Raw genomic sequence first — 7,500 nt, 5'->3', positions numbered from 1 at the left:
TGAGGGAAACTTCGGAGGGAACCAGCTACTAGATGGTTCGATTAGTCTTTCGCCCCTATACCCAGTTCCGACGATCGATTTGCACGTCAGAATCGCTACGGACCTCCATCAGGGTTTCCCCTGACTTCGTCCTGACCAGGCATAGTTCACCATCTTTCGGGTCCCAACGTGTACGCTCTGGGTGCGCCTCTTCTCGCAATGAGAACGAGACGCCCCGGGAGTGCGGAGCCGCATCGCGACGCGGCCCATCCTCCCTCGGTCGACAACCAGGGCCGACCTTCACTTTCATTACGCCTTTAGGTATCGCTGATCCCAATGACTCGCGTACATGTTAGACTCCTTGGTCCGTGTTTCAAGACGGGTCCTAAGAGTACCCAAAGCAGTAGCGTCGCCGACCGGTATCGGTCCCCGAGTTGCCCCGGGGAACGTTTGCAGGCCTGTCGAAGGTTAACCGTACGACCAACAGCGGGCCAGGACCGGTGACGGCGCTAGGTCCGTAAGCCTCCGTGTACCGTGGCGCGCGCTTGCGACGGCCTCGACGCACTCCCGCGTGTGTGAGAGCTGCGGCCTGATACCTTGCGTGTACCGCCGGGCAGCCGGCCGGGCGACCGATGGTTTGACGGCGTGCCGTGTTACCGGCGACGCGTCAGACACCGCACCCGGGCCGTAGACCGACACCCAGCGGGTCGCGACGTTCTACTAGGGGAGAAGTGCACGACGACGAAAACGCCGGACATCGGCGCGCGGCAGCGTGCCCGCGCGCGAGCCGTGAGGCCCCGCGGGGCATCGCCCACCGACGCGAAGCCAGCGTCGCTGACGATGAATCTCCCCGTTCGATCTTTTGGGTTTCTTAGGTTTACCCCTGAACGGTTTCACGTACTCTTGAACTCTCTCTTCAAAGTTCTTTTCAACTTTCCCTCACGGTACTTGTTCGCTATCGGTCTCGTGGTCGTATTTAGCCTTAGATGGAGTTTACCACCCACTTAGAGCTGCACTCTCAAGCAACCCGACTCTAAGGAGAGATCCTCCCGAGACGCGCACCGGTCGCTACGGGCCTGGCACCCTCTGCGGGTAAGTGGCCCCATTCAAGATGGACTTGGACGCGACGCGGCACCTCGGGATAAGCGGACCCTCCCAAACACCACATTTCCCTGCGGCGGAACCGCGGGATTCGGTGCTGGGCTCTTTCCTGTTCGCTCGCCGCTACTAAGGAAATCCTGGTTAGTTTCTTTTCCTCCGCTTAATAATATGCTTAAATTCAGCGGGTGATCTCGCCTGCTCTGAGGTCGTCAAAAGAAATTGTCGTGAGGCTGTACTATATATATATAATACGAAGAAGGCGAGACGACGACGACGACGACGCGAGAGAAAGAGAAACGCAACGCGGCGAAACGCCGCGCGCGAGCGCTGGTTAGACTACGCCGCGTGCCCCGGTCAAGAGCTGCTACCATACATAGCGCTTTCGTGGACTCGGGAACACGCGCGGTCGACCCGCGCGCGATCTCTCACCTCGCACACACTTTTGCTGCGCAGGGGGCGATCGGTGCACGCAAAATATTTGAAAGAAGAGACGAAGGGAAAATGAGAAAACGAACGAGGCATAGAGAACAACCGCGAGAGCGTGGTGGTCTTTCGTCGACGTTGCGTCAACCGCGCCGCGATCCGCGCGCCCGCGCGCGCCAACCAACCGACCACGACGACAACTGGCCAGCCAGCCCGACGCGAACGTCGGAGGCCGGTTTGCGCGTCGTGGTGGCGTCGGCAACGCGACTGCGGCGGCGGCCGGCAGCAGCTGCAGCGGCGACGACCACTCTCTCTCTCTCTTATAATACGGTCAGGTTCTCTCGTATCTTTGCTTCGTCGTATATATCTCTAAAATCCCTCCTCTCGAGTTTCCTTTGCGTTGGCGGCGGTAAAGCGACGATATGCGCTCTGTGCAGAAGGAGAACGAGGAGGCGCGCGATTATCTCGCGGCCTCTATTCTCCTCTCCGATCTTCATTCGAAGAAGGAGAGGAAAACTCAAACTCGGTTCTCCGCGCTCCTTATGAACTACTTCTCCGTGGATCAGCCTTGGATCCCGCGCGCGCCGCAAGCGGCACACAGGCCACCTTCCGGGAGTACAAGCGCGAACGAATTGTCGGCTTGTTTCACTCCGGGCGGCGGCGCGCGAGAGGCAGATCTACTCTTTTTCGTTCGGCGCGTATATACGTATAACGTATAAACTCCTTGCAAGAGCTCGCCACGTTTATCACCACCGCGCACGTCCTTCCCTCCCGTGCGTGTGTGCGTGCGTGCGTCTCTCTGCGATTCTCGATCGCATCTTTCGGTCGGTCGTCGTTCATTCGTTCGACCCTCAAACCTCGTTATTTCGGACGACGCCCAACGGGGCGCGAGAGTACGCCGCCGTTCCGCGAGTATAGAGAGCGCGCGCAGAGAGCGCGAGAGCCTTCGTAAAACCCTGATGGAATCCAGCAACTCGCCGCGTGGATAGCGTGCGTAGTGTGCCTGATACCCCGGGGAAGGCGTCATCGACGACTCCTCGCTTCTCTTCTCTTTTCTCGTGGATGCGGGTATAACTCTCTCGCCGGCCGCCGCGATCGGGCGAACGTCCAACGAATCGCTCGTACGCGGCCGTCGAAACGGCGCGCGCAAGCAGTTTGTCTTCGATAAAACGACCCTCAGCCAGGCGTGGTCCGGGAATTGTATCCGTGGACCGCAATGTGCGTTCGAAATGTCGATGTTCATGTGTCCTGCAGTTCACAAGTTGACGCGCAATTAGCTGCGTTCTTCATCGACCCACGAGCCAAGTGATCCACCGTTCAGGGTAATCGTTCCTTCGCGCACCAAGTACGCTCTATCAAGGAATAGACAACAATGTGCGTCTTCTTCGTTTTGGCCCTTCGATCAGCCTGGCCGCGCGTCCGAGCACGCGCGGACCGCCGCCCCTGTTACGGGGGCTACGGCACAATAATGGAGAGAGAGGGAGACGTCGGTTGTCGGCGCGGTGCGAAAACCAAGAGGTTGCGTCTCTCGCGAAGCGAGAGCCGGGGCGGAACTCTTTGAAAAACCATCGGGGTCGAAAATGACTAGCATATTCGACGAACCCTTCAGCGCGCGCGATCGCGCGCGCGGGACCGGAGGAAGAGCAGCGGCGAGAATCGTCGCACTCTCCACTCCTCGCCCGGCGCGCACGACGACGCGGCAGCATAGGTTACCACCGGTACGCGGCGCATTCGCGCGCACCGCAACGCGTCCGAATCGCGGAGATAGAGGCAGCGCGCGAGCGCGCCTCCGTAGTCTCCTTCTCACCGATCCTGATCCGCGAGCGGGCGCGCATATAGATGCACCTTCGCGCTCCTCCTGGATTCGCACAACGAGACCAACCGGCCGCGCTAGCCCCGGCTAAGGGGCGCGCTGAGCGCGGTGGTCCGCGCAACAGGTCGTTCGAAGCGCGCGAGAGACAGAGAGTCGGAGAATCTCCGCAGGAAACGAGAGAGAGAGAATGCAAAGAGCGTAATACGGCAATGCGTACAACTCTCGAATCTCTCTTCTTCTCCACAATATGCCCGGGGTCCTCTCTCGCTTTGAGCTCTCGAGATCTCGACACACTCGTCCCGACCGACAATCCTCTCTTATACGACGGCGACGAATGCGGCGCACACCGCAGCACGCCACCGTTGGCGGCGTGTGAGCGCGCACGCGGTCGTTGCGTCGCATAAACTATTCTCTCCTCTCGATCTCGCAATTTTGCTCGAGCGAAGCGTCGCGTCTCGCGACGGACGCTCCGACGAGGAGTGGGAAGGCGGCGCGGACTCGGAAGACGCGATGTCTCGCGTGCGATTAGATTTTGCGCCCCTTCAGCCACTCTCGACACAACTCGCAGAGTCGTGTTCTAGCTTGTCTGCCCCGTATCGCGGCAGGCAACGTAGTAAACGTTACCGTGCGCGCGTACGGTTCCTCGTCCATGCAGTCGCCGGCCGCTGCGCGCTCGTCACGAGAACGGTGCACACAGAGCAGCAGGACCTCCGGAACGTTAATGATCCTTCCGCAGGTTCACCTACGGAAACCTTGTTACGACTTTTACTTCCTCTAAATGATCAAGTTTGGTCATCTTCCCGGCAACATCGGCAATGCCGACGCATTGCCGCGCACCAGTCCGAAGACCTCACTAAATCATTCAATCGGTAGTAGCGACGGGCGGTGTGTACAAAGGGCAGGGACGTAATCAACGCGAGCTTATGACTCGCGCTTACTGGGAATTCCTCGTTCATGGGGAACAATTGCAAGCCCCAATCCCTAGCACGAAGGAGGTTCAGCGGGTTACCCGGGCCTTTCGGCCAGGGAACACACGCTGATTCCTTCAGTGTAGCGCGCGTGCGGCCCAGAACATCTAAGGGCATCACAGACCTGTTATTGCTCAATCTCGTGCGGCTAGAAGCCGCCTGTCCCTCTAAGAAGATTTGTTTGTACGTTGGTAGTAAAAACCCGCCGGCCGAAGCCGGGGGCCTTCGAAATACCATAAGGTACGCCTATTTAGCAGGCTAGAGTCTCGTTCGTTATCGGAATTAACCAGACAAATCGCTCCACCAACTAAGAACGGCCATGCACCACCACCCACCGAATCAAGAAAGAGCTATCAATCTGTCAATCCTTCCGGTGTCTGGGCCTGGTGAGGTTTCCCGTGTTGAGTCAAATTAAGCCGCAGGCTCCACTCCTGGTGGTGCCCTTCCGTCAATTCCTTTAAGTTTCAGCTTTGCAACCATACTTTCCCCGGAACCCAAAAGCTTTGGTTTCCCGGAAGCTGCCCGCCGAGTCATCGGAGGAACTTCGGCGGATCGCTAGCTGGCATCGTTTATGGTTAGAACTAGGGCGGTATCTGATCGCCTTCGAACCTCTAACTTTCGTTCTTGATTAATGAAAACATTTTTGGCAAATGCTTTCGCTTCTGTCCGTCTTGCGACGATCCAAGAATTTCACCTCTAACGTCGCAATACGAATGCCCCCATCTGTCCCTATTAATCATTACCTCGGGGTTTCGAAAACCAACAAAATAGAACCGAGGTCCTATTCCATTATTCCATGCACGCAGTATTCAGGCGAGGATAGCCTGCTTTAAGCACTCTAATTTGTTCAAAGTAAACGTACCGGCCCGACTCGACACTCAGTAAAGAGCACCGCGACGGGATATTAGTTTGGGCGGCCCCTCGCGGGGCTAAGCCCACCGGTAGGACGTCCCACATCACGCCAGTTAAACACCGCGAGCGGTGAACCGACGGTGTGCGACACAGATTCAACTACGAGCTTTTTAACCGCAACAACTTTAATATACGCTATTGGAGCTGGAATTACCGCGGCTGCTGGCACCAGACTTGCCCTCAATGGATCCTCGTTAAAGGATTTAAAGTGTACTCATTCCGATTACGGGGCCTCGGATGAGTCCCGTATCGTTATTTTTCGTCACTACCTCCCCGTGCCGGGAGTGGGTAATTTGCGCGCCTGCTGCCTTCCTTGGATGTGGTAGCCGTTTCTCAGGCTCCCTCTCCGGAATCGAACCCTGATTCCCCGTTACCCGTTACAACCATGGTAGGCGCAGAACCTACCATCGACAGTTGATAAGGCAGACATTTGAAAGATGCGTCGCCGGTGCTAGGACCGTACGATCAGCACAAAGTTATTCAGAGTCGCCAAAATAAACGGTGGACGCACGGAGATCCGCACGCCACCGATTGGTTTTGATCTAATAAAAGCGTCCCTTCCATCACTGGTCGGGACTCTGTTTTGCATGTATTAGCTCTAGAATTACCACAGTTATCCAAGTAAATGTGGGTACAATCTAATGAACCATAACTGATTTAATGAGCCATTCGCGGTTTCACCTTAATTCGGCATGCACTGAGACATGCATGGCTTAATCTTTGAGACAAGCATATGACTACTGGCAGGATCAACCAGGGAGCTTCGTGTGTGCGATCGCGGTTACTCGCGGTGGAGCAACGCGAAAGACAACGCTACGCTGCTACGGACACTCCGCGAGGAAGAGCCGTGCGCGTTTCGTGTGTCGTTAATGCCGCCGGAACTTTTCGAGCCGGTCGACGGACACGCTTTTCGTATTTATATATACCTTAACGGTATGAAAGATCAAATTTTGTTCTCATTCACCCATAACAGCGGCTTGTAAGGCCGCTTAGTCCTGACGCTAGACCGATCCGATCTGAGACGTCGTGGAGCACTGTTCGTTCAACGGTGCCAGCGGTGAGAACACCGAGGCACCGGTTGAAAATTATTTCGCTACGGCGTACAAGTAAGCGGGAACGGCGACATCGTCAAAGATCTCGCCGAAACCGACACTCTCGTATCCGTGGAGTTGATGTTCGGTAAGCGCAACGATACGTCCGCACGCTTGCTCGGAAGCGAGGGACGATCGCGCGTCCAACACGTAAGTGCGCGCCACATATGAGCCATTCGGTCTCTCGACACCGACTCGTGGCAATGCTGTGTCTTATAGTACCGAACCGGGCGGCCGGGCGGTCGGCGACGCACGGTCTAACGCACGGCGGTATATGGGCGAAACCTGCGAAATTTCGACGCCTCGAGGACTTAGCCGCTGCGTCGTACGTAGTTATTTACGCAAAGTCCTCGAGCCTCGTGTTGCTTTCGGCAAGTAGTTACCCACGGACAGCTCGAACGGCAAAGTACTCGAGCTCCGTATCGTTTCGGCTCGGATTTACCAACGCCTTCGATTTTCGACTTTGGTGTCGAAACGATCGCCGAGAGCCCGGCGCACATTTGGCCGAATGTCGGCAAGACGCCCGAAAGATCTCAAAAAGAGAACCAAAGTTCTCGTAGTAAGCGCGAAGCTAAATTCTCTCAAAAAGCGTTCTAGTGCGAACGACACTTTTGTACGCACCGCAGTGCTTCGCCGAGCTCGGTTATACATACGCCGTAACGCTACGGTACGACCAGACCTAGAGCTCGCATGCATCGTGTTGTGCACGAGTCGCCGCAGCGACAACACCTCTTACAGTACCGAACCGAGCGGCCGGGCGGTCGGCGACGCACGGTCTAACGCACGGCGGTATATGGGCGCCGGCGGTGAAATTTCGACGCCGCGCGGACTTGGCCGCTGCGGCGCACGGTGATTTACCTCCGCGTCAAGATCTCGAGCTCCGTGTTGTTTTACGGCTCGGAGGTACGTACAGGTTGCACGAACGGCAGAGTCCTCGAGATACAAAATTTCTTCGTCAAGTATTCACCAATTCCTTCGCTATCCGGCCTCGAAACGATCGCCGAGAGCTTGGCGCACAATTGGCCGAATGTCGGCAAGACGCCCGAACGCTCTCGAAAAAGAGAACCTAAATTCTCGCACTCAGCGCAGTGCAAAACACTTTAAAAAATCTCTCGAGCGAGAGACACTTTCGTACGCACCGCAGTGCTTCGCCGAGCTCGGTTATACATACGCCGTAACGCTACGGTACGACCAGACCGAGCTCGCATGCATC

General features: G+C 56.6%; 2 non-coding genes and 1 pseudogene across 2 annotated transcripts; all 3 read right to left on the bottom strand.

Moving 5' to 3' along the window:
• The window catches only part of LOC139112871 (large subunit ribosomal RNA), a pseudogene marked incomplete at its 3' end in the record, with an annotated part of 3,756 nt that extends 2,467 nt beyond the window's left edge, over positions 1-1,289 (bottom strand).
• A 1,384-nt stretch (positions 1,290-2,673) lies between these two features.
• LOC139112879 (5.8S ribosomal RNA) lies at positions 2,674-2,828 on the bottom strand. Its single transcript, XR_011547503.1, has one exon. It is a non-coding gene; the product is annotated as a 5.8S ribosomal RNA (ribosomal RNA).
• A 1,207-nt stretch (positions 2,829-4,035) lies between these two features.
• On the bottom strand, positions 4,036-5,956 carry LOC139112866 (small subunit ribosomal RNA). The gene has a single exon (XR_011547493.1). It is a non-coding gene; the product is annotated as a small subunit ribosomal RNA (ribosomal RNA).
• Between the last annotated feature and the right edge of the window lie 1,544 nt (positions 5,957-7,500).

The sequence above is a fragment of the Cardiocondyla obscurior genome, unplaced genomic scaffold (assembly GCF_019399895.1).
Source record: "Cardiocondyla obscurior isolate alpha-2009 unplaced genomic scaffold, Cobs3.1 scaffold61_0_135138, whole genome shotgun sequence".
Lineage (NCBI taxonomy): Eukaryota > Metazoa > Arthropoda > Insecta > Hymenoptera > Formicidae > Cardiocondyla > Cardiocondyla obscurior.
This window is presented reverse-complemented; position numbering and strand designations above follow the sequence as displayed.